Source organism: Balaenoptera physalus (assembly GCF_965194825.1).
Source record: "Balaenoptera physalus genome assembly, chromosome: 8".
NCBI classification, from domain to species: domain Eukaryota; kingdom Metazoa; phylum Chordata; class Mammalia; order Artiodactyla; family Balaenopteridae; genus Balaenoptera; species Balaenoptera physalus.
Window position 1 is genome coordinate 72,812,899 of NC_138887.1, and position 22,826 is coordinate 72,835,724.

General features: G+C 43.4%; 1 protein-coding gene across 7 annotated transcripts in view; it reads right to left on the reverse strand.

Annotated features, from left to right (window-relative positions):
- The window catches only part of OSBPL3 (oxysterol binding protein like 3), a 197,798-nt gene extending 175,333 nt beyond the window's left edge, over positions 1-22,465 (reverse strand). For 4 of the 7 annotated variants that reach the window (XM_082471757.1, XM_082471751.1, XM_082471756.1 and 1 more), the window contains exon 1: positions 22,151-22,464. The gene's annotated coding sequence lies outside the window, so the exon portion shown is untranslated. Of the gene's footprint in view, positions 1-20,901; positions 20,984-22,150 lie in introns of all 7 variants that reach the window. The other 3 variants (XM_082471752.1, XM_082471754.1, XM_082471755.1) reach the window with 3 other exon arrangements.
- Between the last annotated feature and the right edge of the window lie 361 nt (positions 22,466-22,826).

The window sequence follows — 22,826 nt, forward strand, 5'->3', positions numbered from 1 at the left end:
TTCTGGTACCAGCACCTCATTCTTCAGAGGAAACATCCCTTCCCCTGGTTCCACAGGGAACACCTGACCCACACCTGGCCAGTGACAGTCCTGATAACTCTAGTCCCAGTAACTGGTTCAGGGTTAGGGGCATGACCAAAGGCAGGGACAATCAAAAGCAATAAGCATCTGCAGAATAGAGTTGTTTAGTGTAGGAAATAAGCCCTCTGCTCTTAAGAGGTTCTCACATGGAGAAAGTTGGCTTGAGAATGAAGCCAGATGAAAACAGACTAGGAAATGGTAAGAAACAGGGCCCTGATGACATGATTTGAGCCCCTAGATCCAGCCATGCCTGAAGCTAGCATTCCTCTTGGACTTTTTAGCAACATAAGCCAATAAACTTTCTTTTAAATTGTCCTTAAACTGGATGGGTTTTTGTTGCTTGCAAACAAATTCCCTAATCCATGATTACTGCCTTATTCCCTTAAATCCCTTGACGGCAAGGGTCCCCAACTCCCCCACCCCCAGGCTGCAGAGCAGGAGGTAAGCAGCAGGCAAGTGAGCGAAGCTTCATCGGCTGCTCCCTATCGCTCGCATGACCGCCTGAACCATCCCCCAACCCCACCCCCGTCCGTGGAAAAACTGTCTTCCACGAAACCGGTCCCTGGTGCCAAAAAGGTTAGGGACTGCTGCTTTACAGGAATAATTCTTCAGCCAGAGTACCCACCATCAATTATTAAAAAATCAAAAAATATCTTTTGAAGTGGGACACTCTGAGAAATGGATATGAAATAAGTTTGTCTTTATTACTCCCTGCATGTTAGGAACCTTTTGATGACAGAACGATTTCTTCCCACAAAGGAAAATAAGCTTTGTTGGTATAATTGATTATTCACACCAGATCCTAATGCAGGGTTGGCTGGGCCTTTAGAACACCAAAAACCTGTCTGCTCAGCTCTTTGTGGATGCCAGGAGTTCATAGGACAAGGTGAAATTTGAGGGTTTTGCTGCTTGAATTCACTTCTTTCTGCCTCCCCCATGGAAAGGAGAACCCAAATGAAGAGTGTGTGGATTCTACAAGCCTCCCTCGGCCCCCACTTTCCCACAAAGCAGAGGCCAGTCATGTGGTCAAAGCTCAGTTACAAAGTGCTGATAGCAGCAGTTAACATTCTGTGGGCTTGTACTTCTTCACCATTACAAAACCCCATTCTGATGGGAAAACAGACTTGCTGAGGCCACCTCCACAAGGAATCTGGCCAGTACCCTTTGCCCCTTTTTGCTGATCTCTGTCCTGAGTAGACAGTAGCACATCCAGGTGAGTTCACATCAGACTGCCTACACCCAAGGATGTGAGTGAGGGGGAAGTATGCTGACTCAGGTTCTGAATGTAGAATGTGCCAGCACAGAATGGTAGAAAAGGCACAAGACTAGAAGTCCAGAGGACCTGGACCTGGTCCTGGCCCCGGCTTTGCTACCAACTACATGTGACCCCAGATAAGCCATTTCACCTTTCAAGGTGCTGATTTCCTTATTGTGAAAGTGACGGGTGGAAATGGATCTGTGTTTTTCCACTGTGGGTGGTGACTCAGGTGGATGGTGAAACCAATTTAGTGGATCAAGACCGACATTAAAAACCTGATTCTAAGGGCTTCCCGGGTGGCGCAGTGGTAGACAGTCTGCCTGCCAATGCAGGGGACAAGGGTTTGAGCCCTGGTCTGGGAAGATGCCACATGCCGCGGAGCAACTGGGCCCGTGAGCCACAGCTGCTGAGCCTGCGCGTCTGGAGCCAGTGCTCCGCAACAGGAGAGGCCGCGATAGTGAGAGGCCTGCGCACCGCGATGAAGAGTGGCCCCTGCTTGCCGCAACTGGAGAAAGCCCTCGCACAGAAACGAAGACCCAACACAGCCATAAATAAATAAATAAATAAATATTAAAACAAAACAAAACAAAACTTGATTCTAGGGCTGAGCAGGAATTATACAAGATGAATCTAGGGCATCCTGTAGTGCCAGAAAGTAAGAACATGCTCAAAAAAATCAACAATGATAGGCTTATGTCAAAGGGCCATGGGAGCCAAATTAAAGGGCTCCTACCGGCCAAAGCTGGAAAAATTTGAGCACTAAACTAAATAAAGTACTACTGGATTACAACCCACAGTATAAAGTAAGAATCCGTGAATCCACACCGATATAAATATTGATTAACTCAATACATCAATAAATGGGGGAGGAGAGACAGACCTGCCATACAGAAGAATGCCAAATAATCTACGTAGGAGGTAGAACATAACTCCCCACTACTTAGGTGTGGGCTGCACAGTGGGCAGTAGAAAGAGTAACTTTGCAGTGAACAAACCTAACAAACACTACCTCAGCCAAAGGATCAAGGTCAACATGAACAGTGATAAAACACATTGATAGTATGTGCTTTCAACATAATGTGATAAATGGCACTTTACCTCTGTGGTCTTCTGCCCCAAAACCCATAACCCTAGTCTAATCATGAGAAAAACATCAGACAAATCCCAAGCGAGGGACATTCTACAAATGCTTGACCAGTATGCCTTGAAACTGTCAAGGTCAACAAAAACAAGGATAGTCTAAGAGACTGTGACAGCCAAGAGGAGCTGAACGAGACACGATGACTAAACATAATGTGGAACGCTGGATGGGATCCTGGAATAGAAGAGGGACATTAGGTAAAAACTAAGAAAATGTGGATGAAGTTTAGACTTTAGTTAACAAATCAGAATGTATCAGTATTGGTTCGTTAATTGGGACCAATGTACCTTACTAATGTAAGATAGTATTAGTAGCGGAAACTGAGTGTGGGGCATATGGGAACCCTCTGTACTATCTTCACAGCTTTTCTGTAAATCTAAAAGTGTTCTAAAATGAAAAGCTGTTTTTGTCTTGGGGGGGTGATTAAAACAAACTTTGTTATGGGAGAAGATGATCGCTAAGCTTTCACTAGCAACGCAAAAGGAACACTAAACCTACGCTAAGGAAATCTGAAATCTAGATGCAAAGGTCCGCTCTGACATTTGCCCTTTGGGTAAGTCACTCACCTTACCCGAGGTCCTCAGTCTGATTTACAACAAGGTAATAATACCTGTCCTGCTACGTCACAGGGTTGTTTTGTTGTGAGAAGCAAAGTATATCAAAGTAAGTTACAAATGTGGAAATGCTATTTAAAATATGGGGCTTATGATAACCTAATGTGAACCAGAATTCTCTGGTTCCTCTCCAAATCAGAGTGGGCTCACGGCTGCTTGAGACTGAGTCTTCTGCCTGCTGCAGCAATGCTTGGGTTTTCAAAGGGGTCCCCGGACCAGCAGCATCAGTATCACCTCAGAACTTGTTCGAAATGCAGAATCTCAGATCCCACCACAGATGCACTGAATCAGAAACTCTGGGGTGGGGCGCGCAATCTGTTTTAACAAGCCCTGCAGGTCATTCTGGTGCTGCTGAAGTTTAGAACCCCAGAGAGACTGACAGGTAACTGTGAGTCCCATTCACAGGCCACACTCCTCCAGCTGGTTTCCTGTGCGGCTAGCAATCATGCAGCTCTCAATTCCTCCAGAAGCCCCTTCACATCTATTGACACTTGGCTAATTCTCACCCAACTCCTCTGGGGGCGGGGGGTGGAGGGAAACAGTACCATCCACAGGAATGTAGAGAAGTCCATGACACGCTAAACCTCAGCATGAGTTAACTAGCTAGAGCAAGACCCAAGAACACGGTTATTTTGCCCAACTCATGTGTGAAGTTCTCAGCAGTGGCTGTTGTATGTGACCACCAGTCACTCTGATGAAAGCACATTCTCTTAGCGCAAACACTTTCGGTGGGTCAAAGCCTCGCTCTATTAACATCCCTCCCAGAAGCTCTCTTCCATTTATCCTTTGGGATTATCCCCCTTCCCCATTCACCAGCAATCAGGGAGTGGCTGTGAGAATTAAATCAGGTGATGTTCTCTCAAAAACGGACTGCACATAGTGGCTCACTTTTTATAGACAATCCATGAAAGAAAGCTACTATGATTATCGTTATAAGGTCCTTCTACCTTTGTGACTGCTTACCCTTCCTCTACCTACCTCTTGTTTGGCATTCCTCAAGGTACCACATGCATCCCCTTTCCTCTTCTGGGACCTGCCCAAAAGGTTGGACAGGTTGGACCTCCCTTGGAAACCTCCTCAACTGCTATAATTTCAACTAAACTGCCGACTCCCAGGAATGATCCCCAGTTTCGCCCTCTCTTCTGAGTTATCTGCTGGACATCACTGATATCACCCACACACTTCAAGCTCAGCATGTTCAAAACCAAAAGCATCCTTTTTCCCTAAGATCTATTCATCTTTCTATTTTCTTCCATGGCATAGTCAATGGCACCTTAAATAACAGTCACATAGGCCTGAAACTCTGGAGTTACTTCTTGGTTTGCTTTATATGTTTACTGCAGAATAAGTAACACCTTAACTTGGAACAAAATTTCAAAGATGCAATTTAAATCTCACAACTGTCCTTTTATCTCCCATTCTCCCCTCCTTGGGGAATCTGATGTTACCCACTTCTTGCATAGCCTTCAAGAGATATTTTATATTTATGATACACAGGGGGTACTAGTAAATGTTTATCAACAAGCTCTCTGGAAAAACAAAAACAAAAACCCCAATTTGTTTCCTCTGCCGATTGCCATGGTGTAAATACTCCCACCTTGGCCAATGTCAAACGACCACCACAAAGTCACTGACCAAGGAGTTGGGGAGAGAGATACACAACTGGTCTCACAAGCCAGTGCGAGCTGCCTTCAGCCCACCCCCACCCCCAGTTTATGAGTATGTGTACCTATGCATAATATGTACATGTTTACGTATATAAACATATAAAATATATATTAGCTATGAATATATTTTTTCTCACATGGAAGCATCCCATACATACCTTGGTATATATGGTATGTATGCCATAAATCTATGTAGTCTACACTTGTATTTTGTTTTTTTTAACTTAACTCAGAGATTGTTCCAAATCAGTAGATGTAGAGCTCCTTCATTTTTTATTTTTTTAATTTTTTTTTTTTTTTAATTTTATTTATGACTGTGTTGGGTCTTCATTTCTGTGCGAGGGCTTTCTCTAGTTGCGGCGAGCGGGGGCCACTCTTCATCGCGGTGCGCGGGCCTCTCACTATCGCAGCCTCTCTTGCTGCGGAGCACAGGCTCCAGACGCGCAGGCTCAGTAATTGTGGCTCACGGGCCCAGTTGCTCCGCGGCACGTGGGATCTTCCCAGACCAGGGCTCGAACCCGTGTGCCCTGCATTGGCAGGCAGACTCTCAATCACTGCGCCACCAGGGAAGCCCCGAGCTGCTTCATTTTTAACTGCTCCATTACTCGTTAACCAGTTCCTACTGATGGACAATTAGGTTATTTGCAATCTTTTTATTCAAACAATGCTTCAATAAATACCTTTGCACATCTACCACTGTGCACATTTACTTACCTGTAGGATTAAATTCACAGAACTGTTATGGCTGGTTCAAAGGGTGCATGTGTTTGCAGTTTTGATGATACTGCCAAGGGCTCTGCACAGAGCTTGGACCAATTCACATTTCCACCTACCATGAATACCTGTCTCCTCAAACCTCTGCCAACAGTTACCACATTTTCTGACATTTGCCAATCTGATAGGTGGAAAAACAGCATCTCACTAAAGTTTTAACTTACCTTTCTCTTTTTATGAGTGAGGTTAAAGTTTTCACATGTTTAAGCGTCATTTGTATGCACTTTTGTGAACTATTTGTTCAAATTCTTTGCCTCTACGGTAACTGTTCTTTCTGTTATTGATTTGTTGTAGTTCTTTATATATTGATGGAATTAGATCTTTGTGACATGAATTGCAATTACTTTTCTAAATTTATTGATCACCTTTTGACAGTTAAAAACATTTGGCCCTGCAAAAATCATATATAGTCAAATAAATCAATATTTTGTTTTATATCTTAAAAGGCTTGTCTATCTCCATTATTATTAAAATGGTATTCTATTTTTTATTAGTTGTTTTAATGCTAAACTTTTGACCCATGTGAAATTTATTCTGATGGAAGGCATGGTGTAAGGCTCCAACTTTATTTTTCACCTGATTGTACCAACATCATTTATTATCTCCCATAGAATCATCTTTGCCTTCTCTCTCAACCCTGGACCCCAATTTCCTAGTGCCTAGGGGCTGTCATTCTGACTTTCCAATACTTTTTGCTATCTTTCCTTTCTTCTCCCACTGTGACCACCCTAGTTCAGGTCTCATTGTGCTTATACTCCCAGCCTCTGACCTTCTCTACCACCCCTACAATACTTTCTCTAAGACAGCTCCCACCATGTCACCTCCTTGTTCACTGTCCACAGGATAAAGTCCAAACCCTCACTGTAGGATTCAGGATCCACTCCATTTGCGCCCCAACCTACCTCTCCATTCTCATATCCTGTCACTTTTCCAACTTAAAACAGTCTTTCTCATCAAACTGCAGGGTTCGTCATTCCTCAAAATGCTATGCCTTGAGTAAAACAAACGAATGTATACAGCAAAATAGAAACAGACTCGCAGATACAGAAGACAAACTAGTGGATATCAGTGGGGAGACAGAAGCGGGGAGGTGCAAGAGAGAGTATGGGATTAGGAGGTGCAAACTACTATGTATAAAATAGATAAGCAACAATGATATATTGTACAGCACAAAGAATTACAGCCATTATTTTGTAATAACTGTAAAAGGAGTATAACCTACAAAGAGACTGAATCACTACAAAAAGACTGAATCACTATAACTGTAAAGGAGTATAACCTACAAAAAGACTGAATCACACCTGAAACTAATACAATACTGTAAATCAATAATACCTCAATAAAAAGAAATGTGGGGAGGAGCTTCAAGATGGCGGAAGAGTAAGACATGGAGATCACCTTCCTCCCCACTAATACATCAGAAATACATCTACATGTGGAACAACTCCTACAGAACACCTACTGAATGCTGGCAGAAGACCTCAAACCTCCCAAAAGGCAAGAAACTCCCCACATACCTGGGTAGGGCAAAAGAAAAAAGAAAAAAGAGAAACAAAAGAATATGGATGGGACCTGCACCAGTGGGAGGGAGCTGTGAAGGAGGAAAGGTTTCCACACACTAGAAGCCCCTTCGTGGGTGGAGATGGCGGGTGGCAGAGGTGGGGAGCTTCGGAGCCATGGAGGAGAGCGCAGCAACAGGGGTGTGGAGGGCAAAGTGGACAGATTCCCCCACAGAGGATCGGTGCTGACCAGCACTCACCAGCCCAAGAGGCTTGTCTGCTCACCCGCCGGGATGGGCGGGGGCTGGGAGCTGAGGCTCGGGCTGCGGAGGTTGGATCCCAGGGAGAGGACTGCGGTTGGCTGCGTGAACACAGCCTGAAGGGGCTAGTGTGCCACGGCTAGCAGAGAGAGTGTCCGGGAAAAGGTCTGGAACTGCCTCCTCATCCAGGAAGCACAGAGAGTCCCATACAGGATAAATCCAAGGAGAAACACGCCAAGGCACATATTAATCAAACTATCAAAAATTAAATACAAAGAAAAAATATTAAAAGCAGCAAGGGGAAAACAACAAATGACATACAAGGGAATCCCCATAAAGTTAACACCTGATCTTTCAGCACAAACTCTGCAAACCAGAAGGGAGTGGCAGGACATATTTAAAGTGATGAATGGAAAAAACCTACAACCAAGATTACTCTACCCAGCAAGGATCTCATTCAGATTTGAGGGAGAAATTAAAACCTTTACAGACAAGCAAAAGCTAAGAGAATTCAGCACAACTAAACCAGCTTTACAACAAATGCTAAAGGAACTTCTCTAGGCAGGAAACACAACAGAAGGAAAAGACCTACAATAACAAACCCAAAACAATTAAGAAAATGGTAATAGGAACGTACATATCAATAATTACCTTAAATGTAAATGGACTAGATGCTCCAACCAAAAGACATAGACTGGCTGAATGGATACAAAAACAAGACCCATAAATATGCTGTCTACAAGAGACCCACTTCAGACCTAGGGACACAAACAGACTGAAAGTGAAGGGATGGAAAAAGATATTCCATGCAAACGGAAATCAAAAGCTGCAGTAGCAATTCTCTTATCAGACAAAACAGACTTTAAAACAAAGACTATTGCAAGAGACAAAGAAGGACACTACATAATGATCAAGGGATCAATCCAAGAAAAAGATATAACAATTGTAAATATTCATGCACCCAACACAGGAGCACCTCAATATATAAAACAAATGCTAACAGCCATAAAAGGGGAAATTGACAGTAACACAATCATAGTAAGGGACTTTAACACCCCACTTTCACCAATGGACAGATCATCCAAAATGAAAATAAATAAGTAAACACAAGCTTTAAATGATACATTAAACAAGATTGACTTAATTGATATTTATAGGACATTCCATCCAAAAACAACAGAATACACGTTCTTGTCAAGTGCTCATGGAACATTCTCCAGGATAGATCATATCTTGGGTCACAAATCAAGCCTTGGTAAATTTAAGAAAACTGAAATCCTATCAAGTATCTTTTCTGACCACAATGCTATGAGACTACATATCAATTACAGGAAAACATCTATAAAAAATACAAACACATGGAAGCTAAACAATACACTACTTAATAACCAAGATCACCGACGAAATCAAAGAGGAAATCAAAAAATACGGAGAAACAAATGACAATGAAAACACGACGACCCAAAACCTATGGGATGCAGCAAAAGCAGTTCTAAGAGGGGACTTTATAGCAGTACAATCCTACCTCAAGAAACAAGAAACAACTCAAATAAACAACCTAACCTTACACCTAAAGCAATTAGAGAAAGAAGAACAAAAAACCCCCAAAGTTAGCAGAAGGAAAGAAATCATAAAGATCAGATCAGAAACAAATGAAAAAGAAATGAAGAAAACAATAGCAAACATCAATAAAACTAAAAGCTGGTTCTTTGAGAAAATAAACAAAATTGATAAACCATTAGCCAGACTCATCAAGAAAAAAAGGGAGAAGACTCAAATCAATAGAATTAGAAATGAAAAAGGAGAAGTAACACCTGACACTGCAGAAATACAAAGGACCATGAGAGATTACTACAAGCAACTCTATGCCAATAAAATGGACAACCTGGAAGAAATGGACAAGTTCTTAGAAATGCACAACGTTCCGAGACTGAACCAGGAAGAAATAGAAAACAGGAACAGGCCAATCACAAGCACTGAAATTGAAACTGTGATTAAAAATCTTCCAACAAACAAAAGCCCAGGACCAGATGGCTTCACAGGCGAATTCTATCAAACATTTAGAGAAGAGCTAACACCTGTCCTTCTCAAACTCTTCCAAAATATAGCAGAGGGAGGAACACTCCCAAACTCATTCTACGAGGCCACCATCACCCTGATACCAAAACCAGACAAAGATGTCACAAAGAAAGAAAACAACAGGCCAATATCACTGATGAACATAGATGCAAAAATCCTCTACAAAATACCAGCAAACAGAATCCAACAGCACGTTGAAAGGATCATACACCATGATCAAGTGGGGTTTAGCCCAGGAATGCAAGGATTCTTCAATATACGCAAATCAATCAACGTGATACATCATATTAACAAACTGAAGGAGAAAAACCATATGATCGTCTCAATAGATGCAGAGAAAGCTTTCAACAAAATTCAACACCCATTTACAATAAAAACCCTCCAGAAAGTAGGCATAGAGGGAACTTACCTGAACATAATAAAGGCCATATATGACAAACCCACAGCCAACATCGTCCTCAATGGTGAAAAACTGAAGGCATTTCCACTAAGATCAGGAACAAGACAAGGTTGCCCACTCTCACCACTGTTATTCAACATAGCTTTGGAAGTTTTAGCCACAGCAATGAGAGAAGAAAAAGAAATAAAAGGAATCCAAATCGGAAAAGAAGAAGTAAAGCTGTCACTGTTTGCAGATGACATGATACTATACATAGAGAATCCTAAACATGCTACCAGAAAACTACTAGAGCTAATCAATGAGTTTGGTAAAGTAGCAGGATACAAAATTAATGCACAGAAATCTCTTGCATTCTTATACACTAATGATGAAAAATCTGAAAGTGAAATTAAGAAAACACTCCCATTTACCATTGCAACAAAAAAGAATAAAATACCTAGGAATAAATCTACCTAAGGAGACAAAAGACCTGTATGCAGAAAATTATAAGACAGTGATGAAAGAAATTAAAGATGATACAAATAGATGGAGAAATATACCATGTTCTTGGATTGGAAGAATCAACATTGTGAAAATGACTCTACTACCCAAAGCAATCTACAGATTTAATGCAATCCCTATCAAACTACCACTGGCATTTTTCACAGAACTAGAACAAAAAATTTCACAATTTGTATGGAAACACAAAAGACCCCAAATAGCCAAAGCAATCTTGAGAAAGAAAAACGGAGATGGAGGAATCAGGCTCCCTGACTTCAGACTATACTACAAAGCTACAGTAATCAAGACAGTATGGTACTGGCACAAAAACAGAAATTTAGATCAATGGAACAGGATAGAAAGCCCAGAGATAAACCCACACACATATGGTCACCTTATCTTTGATAAAGGAGGCAAGACTATACAATGGAGAAAAGACAGCCTCTTCAATAAGTGGTGCTGGGAAAACTGGACAGCTACATGTATAAGAGTGAAATTAGAATACTCCCTAACACCATACACAAAAATAAACTCAAAATGGATTAAAGACCTAAATGTAAGGCCAGACACTATCAAACTCTTAGAGGAAAACATAGGCAGAACACTCTATGACATAAATCACAGCAAGATCCTTTTTGACCCAGCTCCTAGAGAAATGGAAATAAAAACTAAACTAAACAAATGTGACCTAATGAAACTTAAAAGGTTTTGCACAGCAAAGGAAACCATAAACAAGACGAAAAGACAACCCTCAGAATGGGAGAAATATTTGCAAGTGAAGCAACTGATAAAGGATTAATCTCCAAAATTTACAAGCAGCTCATGCAGCTCAATATCAAAAAAACAAACAACCCAATCCAAAAATGGTCAGAAGACCTAAATAGACATTTCTCCAAAGATATACAGATTGCCAACAAACACATGAAAGAATGCTCAACATCATTAATCATTAGAGAAATGCAAATCAAAACTACAATGAGATACCACCTCACACCAGTCAGAATGGCCATCATCAAAAAATCTACAAACAGTAAATGCTGGAGAGGGTGTGGAGAAAAGGGAACCCTCATACACTGTTGGTGGGAATGTAAATTGATACAGCCACTATGGAGAACAGAATGGAGGTTCCTTAAAAAACTAAAACTAGAACTACCATATGACCCAGCAATCCCACTACTGGGCACATACCCTGAGAAAACCATAATTCAAAGAGAGTCATGTACCACAATGTTCATTGCAGCTCTATTTACAATAGCCAGGACATGGAAACAACCTAAGTGTCCATCAACAGATGAATGGATAAAGAAGATGTGGCACATATATACAGTGGAATATTACTCAGCCATAAAAAGAAACGAAATTGAGTTATTTGTAGTGAGGTGGATGGACCTAGAGTCTGTCATACAGAGTGAAGTATGAAAAACAAATACCATATGCTAACACATATATATGGAATCTAAAAAAAAAAAAAAAAGGTCATGGAGAACCTAGGGCCAAGACGGGAATAAAGACACAGACGTACTAGAGAATGGACTTGAGGACATGGGGAGGGGGAAGGGTAAGCTGGGACAAAGAGAGTGGTAGTGTATATATGGACATATATACACTACCAAATGTAAAATAGATAGCTAGTGGGAAGCAGTCGCATAGCACAGGGAGATCAGCTCGGTGCTTTGTGACCAGCTAGAAGGGTGGCATAGGAAGGGTGGGAGGGAGGGAGAGGCAAGAGATATGGGGATATATGTATATGTATAACTGATTCACTTTGTTATAAAGCAGAAACTAACATACCATTGTAAAGCAATTATACTCCAATAAAAATGTTAAGAAAAAAAAAATGCTACACCTTGGCTCATCCTGCATTCTCTGCCTGGAGTGTCCTTTCACCTAGCTCTCCATTCCCTTCCTTCGTCTCAATCCTACACGTCCTTCAAGGCTTGGCTCAGATGCCCCCTTCTCTGCAAAAGCGACTCCCATGGCCTCTCTGTGCTCCCACCACGCCTCAGCATCTTGTTTGCAGCAAGTGTTACACCCCTCCTTGTCTCTCACATTGTGTGTTTATAACTGTCCCTCCCAGCTGGAGGGAATGTTCCTTGAGAGCAGGGGCTGTGGCTAATCCATTATTATTATACATAATAAATAGTATTTAATAAAATGAAAATGCCTTAGCCTAGTGGTTCTCAGACTTTAGTGAGTATCAGAATCACCTGAAGGGCTTGTAAAAACAGATTGCTGGGGCTTCCCTGGTGGCGCAGTGGTTGAGAATCCGCCTGCCAGTGCAGGGCACACGGGTTCAAGCCCTGGTCCAGGAAGATCTCACATGCCGCGGAGCAACTAAGCCCGTGCGCCACAACTACTGAGCCGCATGCCACAACTACTGAAGCCCACGTGCCTAGAGCCTGTGCTCCGCAACGAGAAGCCACCGCAACGAGAAGCCCGCACACTGCAATGAAGAGTAGCCCCTGCTCGCCACAACTAGAGAAAGCCCGTGCGCAGCAACGAAGACCCAATGCAGCCAAAAATAAAATAAATACATTTATAAAAAAAAAGATTGCTGGGCCCTCCCCTCAGTTTCTGATTCAATAGGTCTGCGGCGGGGCCCGAGAATTTGCGTTTCTAACATGTTCCCAGGTGATGCTGATCAGCAACTTGTGGAACCACACTTTGAGAACCACCGCCTCAGACTACACCTCAAACCTCAGACTGCAAGCCTTTGAAAACGGGGACACAGTCACACGTCCAAAAATCTCCTGCAGGAGGAAATCCTCTGGAGCTGGGTGTCCTTTACATACGTGTAGATTTCATCTTGTCCAAACAGTTCAGCCTAAGAAGGCAGTGATCAGCTCAAGGGCACAGAGGCAGAAGCACTTCCGGGGCTGGATTCATCCTCTGATTCTCTGACTCCCACTTCTGTGCCCTCCACCACACGGAGGGGCCCTCTGGTCAATGACCCGACTACACCACAGCTCTGCCACGCAGTCCCTTTGTGACTGTGGGTAGACTACGTAAGCCCCCCTAGGCTTGTGATAGTCTGGGGTTCTGTGAGTGGAAGCAAGAGAAAATATTCTGGCAACTGAAACAAACAAAAAAATGCACTGGGAAAATATCAGTTTCAGGAAGTAAGGCGGGGCTGGAGGGGCAAGCACGGGCACAGCTTCATGGGACCTGAAGCCAGACTATAACAATGCCGTGCGGACAAGAATGGTTGGGTCAGGACACACCCTTGGCAACAGAATCTCCATGACCCTCGGCATTGGACCCAGATTCCAGCCAGAGGCATCTGACTGGTCTGGCTCCCAGGGCCACCCATAGCCCAGGAGAATGGGGCTCCTCGTTCTAGACCCTAAGGCAAGAAGTGATTCCTCAAATGGAAATCAGGAAGGGTAAATGGATGCTGGACAACCAAAGAGCAAGTAATTGCTCCCCAGCCTCTGTTCGGTCATTGGTAAACTGTTATGCTGAGACCCACCACATACATTATTGGAAGATCTAATGAGATAGTATAAGTACAGCACTAAACCTGGCACAGAGTAAGTGCTCCACAGTTACCGGCTGCCGCTGCTATTATTACTGTTCTTTGCAATTACCATCACCCCCTTTAAAGTCAGGATGGTTCCCCATTCCCTAAAGACCCCAACAAGCTCCAAAGGACACTTCAGTTAATTCTACAGACACTAGAAATCTGCTTGAAGCAACTCTGAACCCATAAGAAAAACCCAAGTGGGTCTTCCCTGAATCCTTTGAGGTCTTCAAGTACCCCTCGTCCACTTCATCTCAGATGCTAGACAACAGAACTACACTCGAATTGGAGCCAGCAAGTTATTTTAAGCTACTTCCATGGCCATGCTGGAAAACAGGTTGTTAGATCTCATTCGCTCTCAGTTACAAAGCTGGTAAAAACTCAACTTTGGATTCAGTTCCCAGTAGCAAATAAATACACCTGTGTGTATCATCACAGCAATTCAAAACCTTGGGAGAGGAATTAAACCCCTCCTCCTACTCAGTTCCACCTGGCCTCTGGCAATCAGCACAAAGACACAGAAAGGGCAGGACTTCACTCCTGTCATCCCCCTCGGAGGATTTCCTTTCCTCCTCCTCCTTCAGACCATCAGCAGCCTGAATCATGACCTACAGAAAAATGGAATTTTTCTCTCCAGGGTCCCAATTAAAATCCAGACTCATTCCCTTGGAGCTACAGATCCTCACTGTAATTAACAAATTCTCTGTGACTGTTTAGTATCTCCTTGAAGGGAGGTTCCACATCTGTCTCAGTCATCACCATATCCCCTGTACCCAGTCTGGTGTCTGGCACATAACGCGTGCTCAACAAATACGCATTCAATGTATGGACAAAAATCATACTGCATGCTTTCCTTCTAGAGAGGCATTTACTTCAAGTTTAATCATGTTTGTGAGATTAATAAAATATATTATTTAGCGTTTGCTTCTAAACATTTCAGATCACTGCCCACCACAAATGATTCGGAGAGGGATATTTGTTTTATAAGACTTAAAGTATAAATTTCTTGTATTACAGCATTCGATATCAAGATAGAAAACAAGTATGGGAATCTTCCACAGTACTATCTTTTAATACACAAGTGGAGGAATGTTATATTGAGAAGTGTTTGACCCACACAACATTAAAAACAAACAGATTTTAATATTTTAACCATAGAGAGTAAACAAAAGAGTAAACTTGATTTTATATTGGCAGTCACAGATCCTCTGATGATCTCTTGTTGGGCTCCTCACTGCAATTTAATTCTGTTCTACTTTATATTCAAGCTATTTTTCAATTCAGGTCCACTGTCTCACGATCTCAGAAATCACAGATGAGGAGGAATATCCTCTGGGGTTGTCCATCTAGCTTACACTCCCTCAGAGAGCTGGGTTTATTACCTCGGCTATTCTTTTGTGAGTAAACACAGACACCTAGACAGCGACAGAATGCTCATCTAAAGAAATTTTATATGAAAGCAATTTGTTTCTCAGCTTTAAACCCACACATTATCATTATTATTTAAGAATCATTTTCCGCTCATATTCCAGGGGTCTTGGGGTGTCTAGAAACAATCATATTCTGGCTCCCAAACAAACAGATTTAAGCAGACTGATTATAAAGCAAGTCCAGGGAAAATTCAATTTCAGGGTATAAACAGTGTGACTAAGAACAATGAAATTACCAATGCACTTTCCATATTTTTCTAAGATGAAGGAAATATTTCATCAACTTCAAAACAAAAGAATCAGACAAATAACTAAAGGAGCAATTCTACTCCTTCATGTTGCTATTCCATTTATTATAAAAGAATTTTTAAATTTTCACATAGATGAAGTAAGCCCAGGAATGACATTGGAAGGCTACAGTCTGCCTGCTATAAGCTTCTACAAAGAATCATCTTGGAACAAATCAATATTTTCCAATCTTTTCATATAAGAGGAATTCTTTGTGAAAAATATTTTGCTCCAGACTTTTAAGAAATTCAGATATCTTTGATTTTTTTAACTTACTATGAAAAAGTTCAAACATATACAAAACTATACAGCAGCACTGTCCAAGAGAAATGTAATATGAACCATATACGCAATTTTAATTTTTTAAGTCGCCAATTACAGAGTAAAAGAAAACAGGTGAAATTAGTCTTAATTATGTATTATAATAATCCAAAATGTTACCATTTCAGCATGTAAGCAAACAATAAAAAATTGAGATAATTTTACATCCTTTTTTGTACGAACTCTTGGAAACTCAGTGTGTATTTCATACCTACAGTACAGCTCACCAAGGATTAGCCACACCTCAAGTGCACCACCGCCACATGTAGCCAATGGCTGCCCCAGGGGCCAGCAGAGATGGGGAAAAGCATTAAAAAGCCCATGAACTCACCACTCCGCTTCAGTCAACTCACACACAGCCTTGTTTCCTCTTTTCTCCCTCCCCACCCCCAGGACATTTTAAAGCAAATCCTAAAAATAGTACCATTTCATCCATGTTCAAATTTCCTTGATTGTCTCCTAATACTTTTTTAACAGTGGATTTGTTCAAATCGGGATCTAATCAATCAACTATGAGGATCTCTTTTTAATGCAATGTTTTTTGATGACACCTGCATAACAGGAGTTATACTTTTAGTAAAATGCTTTATTCATTCAGATGTTTATTACACATCTATCTTGTGCCAGGTACTGTTCTAGCCCCAAGACACAGCAGTGAGCAAGACTCAAAGGAACTTCCGGTTTAACTCCTGCCTGCACAGTCGGATTGTTTGGGGAAGCTTTAAAAAAAAAATTCCAGTTCCATCTGGCAAATGGATAAATAAAGCGTGGTCTATACAAACAATGGGTTGTTATTAGGCAATAAAAAGGAATGAAGCACCCAACTACAACATGCTAAGTGAAAGAAGCCAGACATAAAAGAATGACTCCATTTTCCTGAAACGTCCAGAATAGGCAAATACATACACACTTAAAGTAGACCAGTGGTTGCAAGGTGAGTAGGGGAACTGCTAAAGGGTGCAGATTTCTTTTGACGGTAATAAAATGTTCTAAAATTAATTATGACATGACAGTTGCACAACTGTGAATATACTAAAAACCATTAAATTGTATACTTTAAATGGGTGAATTGTATGAAATGTGAGTTATAACTCAATAAAGCTTTTATAAAAAAAAAAATCAGTAACTGGATAAAGTATGTTACATTCACACAATGGAATACTATCCAGCTATAACACAGAATGAGAAAATGTCTTTAAAAAAAATTCCAGGGACCAACCCTCTTCACCCCATGCCACTTGATTCAGAAACTTTGGGAGTTGGGCCTAGGTAGGGAAAAGCTTTTTAGATCCCTAAGTGATTCTAATGTAAGCCAAATGAGAGTCAGTGGTTTCATGGAAGATTCAGTCAAGTGACCAGCAGGTACACAACGGTACGATAACTGCTCCCTCCAAAACAGATAGGCACAGAGTGCCAGGCGTGTTTTCCAACTTCAACTTGGAGGCAGCAGAGGAAGTCTTCCTATAAGTGACATTCAGGCTGAAATGTAATGGATGAGTGGGAACCAGCCAGGTGAACATGGGTGAGCAGGAAGACGTTGTAAAGAGGACATAACTTTATGTGGAAACTGGGAGGCCAAAATACATTACTCATGGCCCTGGAGATACAGGTGGGGAGCTGAATTTAGTTCAGTGTGACTAGAACACACAGAGCGAAGTGATGAGCTATGAGCCAGAGGTGATTCATAGAAGATCTAGTAAATCAGGTTTAAAAATGAGAAATATTCATTGATCAATAAAACATTGATGAAAATTTAGTTTCAATTCCATAACAGTTTTAATATACTTTTAATAACAACTTTACCATATATATGAAAAAATAGTGTGTATAAGATGCAAGATATTTAACCTACAGACAATGCTTGTTTTTTTTATGGGTTTGAGATCTCCTTACAATATCTGCAAGGTGAAAACAACTAGAATAAGTGCTTTTCGTGGATTTAAATAATTAGGATTTCTATTGCTTCATCATAAATTGATGAAGGTATTACAGTATTGTGGATCAAAAAGTAGGAAACAAAATGCCACATTCCAATTACTTTTTTCACAAAATATTCTAACAGCATATAACCACATATAGTTGTTTCTACTCTCTTTTTAATTGTGCACCTACTATGGATAGCATACCAGGCTTAGCGATGTGGGGATACAAACAGGAGGAATAGATACTAGTCCTGCCTTCAAGGCATCTACAATGTAGTAAGGGAGCCAATACAACTGAATAAATAACTAGGCCAGGAGGCACTGGGGTGGAGGAATGTGTCGGGTGGGTATGAAAGAAAGTGCTGAAGAGTGTGTGTGTTTTAATGCTATGAGAGACTGAGTTCAGAGAGATGATTCTGGCAGAACTGGTTTATGAGTTCAGCCTTGAAAGACTTGGGGTTTCACAGGTAGAGGCAATGAAAGAGCTTTCTAGGCAACAGCAGTATAAGAGCAAAGGCAAAATGCCCTGTTGCTGAATACAGTTCAGGCTGGGGAACAATGGGTGAAGGCAGACACTGAGCCCAGGCTGCCGGATGCTGACTTTAGGCTAAGGAGTCTACCTTAAATGGGGAGAGAAAGGACCAGGGGTTCGAGTCTCAACTCCACCTTGTATTAGTTGTAAAGTAGTTGCAAACTTAACTTCTCCTGGTCTCATCTGGAGATTGGGGGTATAGTAACAGTGCCTGCTTTGCTGTCGCTCTGAGGATTAAACACAAGTTTAAATTCACATAAGGCACTCATGACAGTACCTGGCACAAGAAGGTCAGCAGCTACTGCTGCTGTTATTAATATTATAATTATTATTAACTATATAAGCCACTCAAGAATTTTTAGCAATATAATGACAGGATCTAGAGAATTTACCTATGTTATGAAGGCGGGGCTGAGGGAGACAATGTTAAGCTATGTTAGAACAGAGTAGAGAAGTCCCTAAGACCCTGAGCTAAGATGCTGCAGGGGCAGCTGGAAGGCATGGATGTGAAAGACAAGAGGGAGGAGAGATACAAACTGGGGCGAGTATAAACGTGGTCTAAACAGTAGTGACTGGGAAGTTAAGAAGGACATTTCCAGAGAAGGGGGCTAAAAGTTGACGAATGAGACGTAGACAGGAAAGGAATTCACAGGCAACTATAAACAACTCTCAGTTCTGAAGCTTCCTTCAACTTAACAGCCTCCATGTTCCTCAGTGCCCCAGAGTTCCATCATTTCTGTGGGCGTTCTGGGTTGAAGGATTCTCCAACCCTCCCTGGAGTACTCTCTTCTTTTTATAAATTTATTTATTTATTTATATTTATTTTTGGCTGCACTGGGTCTTCGTTGCTGCACGCGGCTTTCTCTAGTTGCGGCGAGTGGGGGCTACTCTTCATTGCGGTGGCTTCTCTTGTTGCGGAGCATGGGCTCTAGGCACGCAGGCTTCAGCAGTTGTGGCTCACGGGCTTCAGTAGTTGTGGCTCGCGGGCTTCAGTAGTTGTGGCTCATGGGCTTCAGTAGTTGTGGCTCGCAGGCTCTAGAGCACGGGCTCAGTAGCTGTGCCTCACAGGATCTAGAGCGCAGGCTCAGTAGTTGTGGCGCACAGGCTTAGTTGCTCCACAGCATGTGGGATCTTCCCGGACCAGGGCTCGAACCCGTGTCCCTTGCATTGGCAGGCGGATTCTTAACCACTGTGTCACCAGGGAAGTCCTGGAGTACTCTTGAAAGGGAATTAACAATTAAGAAAATATAGTGCTGCCAAGAGGCACAGTATAAATAAAACCGTGGATTATCCAGGTCATCGTGCAAGGAAAAACATTATACTACCCCTAAAACTGGAATGAAGTAGAAGAAAAAAGGGATCTCTAATTTCCTCCCATCCTCTATTTTGCCATTAGCTCTTCAGGTGGTAACCATGACATACTTAGCTAACTTCTTGCTCTCAGTTTTACGACAAGAGAACAAAGAGTCGAAATGTAGTTATTTTGCTAAAAGGTTGCTGCAGAAGCTTCTGGAACTAGTAGTGGTTTCTAACTCTCCATTCTACATATGGGAACAGAGGTACTAGCTGGTCTTCCAGTACTTTCCTTAAGACGCAGAAAGTATTACTGTGTTCAGAGTTCACTTACCACAGTGGGTTAAAAACCATCAGATTTCTCTTTAGATTTAGGTGAAAGTAAATTTAAATCCAGGTGAAAGGAGAATTTCCTTTCCTCCTACATTAAATGTGCCTCATCTACCAGGCCCACAAACCATAAGCTCATCCACAAATATCCATGGCAGTAAGAGTCTCAACAATTCAGAAAATAGTACAACTAGACTTGTTATTGGCAGTGGAAAGTTTATAGCTCAACCTCAGGTGGTTTTAATATGCTGTAACATTGAACTCTATCATACTGAGTTAACATCTAATTAAATAGTGGGAGCAGGAGAAATTTCAGTCTAGTGGAAGGAGCTAAAGATTTACACTCAGAAAGACTATTAGTTAAAATCTAACTCAGCAATCTACTATTGACCCTGGGCAGATTCCCGAACCTAGGCTGCAGTTTCTTCATCTGTAAAATGGAGATAACCTCACAGCACTGCCATCAAGATGGTGAAGATGAAAGAATACAGCCTATGGCAGCCTGGTAGTATCTGGCTTACAGCATACTTATTAGCTATTATTGAAACTAAATCTCGGTAATGATAAAAATCTTTTAGTTAAGCAATAGCTTTTGTTATAAATAAAGCTAAATGTCTACTTGCTGTAATGGTGGAAACCACATTTTAGTTTCTTGGAAGCAGCCCAGCACAATAGAGAGAAAATGAGCTGGAATTCTAGTTCTGCCAGGATAATCTTGGGAAAACTGGTTAACCTGCTGGAGCCTCAATTTCCCATCTGGTTAGAAATACCTAGCTAATAAGACTATTGTAATGTTTAACGAGGTGATCTATATACAAAGTTCCTAGTACATATCCAGCTCTTAGTAGGTGCTCGATTAATAGTAGCTATTGGTATTTGTTCAATTTCCCAGTAGAAAAAAAAAAAAGGATAAATAAACAGGAAAATCAAAACCAGCTATGAGATCATCATTCCTCATATTTCACAAAGAAGTTTTCATCATTCATTCCATAAATATTTCTTTTGTACCTACTGTGTGTCAGGCACTGTTGTTGACATTAGGGGTGGAATGATGGACAAGACAGTTAAGGTCTCTGCTTTCTGGAACTTCCATTCTAGTGGGGGAAAGCAGACAGTAAACAGCCCAAGGAGATCATTTCAGAGAGATGAGTGCTATGAGGAACACCAAACAGGGTGGTGTGCTAGTATGTTGGTGGAGGGGATGGTCATTTAGCTTGGGTGCGTTTCAGCCCAGGCCTGCCTAGTTGGTCTCCTTGGGCCAGAAGGGCGACCTCACCTTGAATGATGCTTGGAGGTAGAGTGTGGGTGATCAGAAGTTAGACCTACACCTTTACCTGTCTATGGATGGATCTCTTTTGCAGCTGCAGCTTAAAACATTTGTAAATGCCCTCATCCCAGTACTCAAACTCTGAGGGTCAGGGCAACATTGTTGGCCGGTGGGGGGGGGGGGGGGTGCGGGGCGGGTTGGTCGGATGCACCTCAGCGCAATCCCCAGACACATCGACAGCGACAACTTCACAGCTCCCCTCATCTTAGAGTCCTGACTACAGAGGAGACTGGTAGTTCGTGAGACGGAGGAGAGAGAGTACAAATGTGCAGAAGGTGGCTGGCAAGTTGAATTTCCGAAAGAGGGAGGCGCGCCCCGACCTAAGAAATATCTGGACGATCTAGGACAATGCCCATTAGTGACTCTAGAAGCTGCAAACGCTTCCCAGGCCGCTGGGAAGCCCGAAGGGACAAGTGCCCTCAGACCTCAGCCTGGGTGCCGGAGAGTGGAGCAGGCCGGGCGCGTGGAGGCGGGCGAGCCCGGAGCCTGCAAGGCCAGCGTCTCCCGGGTGCCCCCGGCGCGCCCCAGCCCGCGGATGTGGTGAAGCCGCGCGCTCGGCCCAATCAAGCCAGTTTCCTGTGCCTCCCGCCCCGGCGCCGCGCCTCCCGGCTGCCCAGGACAACCCCTCGGCGCCGCATCCTCCGGCGCCCCGACCCAGGCTCGGCGGCTTCTCGCCGTCAATCCCGGCCAAACCGTGCCTCTCAGGACAGCACTCCAGGGTGGGCAGCACTCAGGCCCTAACTCCCGGGAGGCCGGCACCGAGGGCGACTTGGGGCTGCCCCCACTAACCCGGGTGTTCCTCGGCGACAAGAGGCAGACTCCAGGCTTGCTGAGACCAGCGGCACCCCCCATACCGCAGCCCTTCCGAGCCCGCGCCACGGGCCGGGGCCCCACCACACCCCAGCGCCATCCTGGCGGGCGTCCCGACTCTTACCTGCACGCTCTGCCGCCGCGAACGCCGCCTAGCTCCGGGGTTCGTCCACACACGCGGGAGGAGGCAAACCCGGCTTCTTCGGTCCCCCAGCAACGCACAGCTGATATAGTTCCCGCACCAGCCGCAGGAGACAGGGGCGGGGACGGCTACTCGCCTACGGCCGCCCGGGCCAGAAGCCGCGCCGCGCACTGGCCGCCAGGCTCTCGGCTCTCCTTGTTCCTCCCGGCTCGCGTGCGCTGCTATCGCTCAACCAGTTCGCAGTACTTTGCCCAGAACTTCTCCGCGCGCGCCGCCAGGCGATTAGCTGGAGTGGGGAGCGAGGGGCGGGAGCGAGGAGGAGGAGCCAGAGCCAGCTCTGGGGCGGGGCCACGCGGGGAGGGCGGGAGGGATGGCAGAGTGACCCGCACTCCCACCAACCAGGAGTCGTCCCCGGGGAAGGAGGTGGGGCCACGCACCTGGAAGAAGCACCGATTCCATGACGCAGTCAGGGGAGTTGGGAAGCTGGGTTCCCGACTGGTGCGAAGGGTGGAGGGAGGTGAGAGTTGCCTCTGGGCGGGGGTAGGAGTTCCCGGCGGCCCAGCGCGCTATATGCGTGCCCTTGACACTCAATAAATGTTCGTGGAGCGGCGTTTCCGGGCCAGGGAGGGAGGAAGAAGTGAGGGCGGCGCGTGAGGGG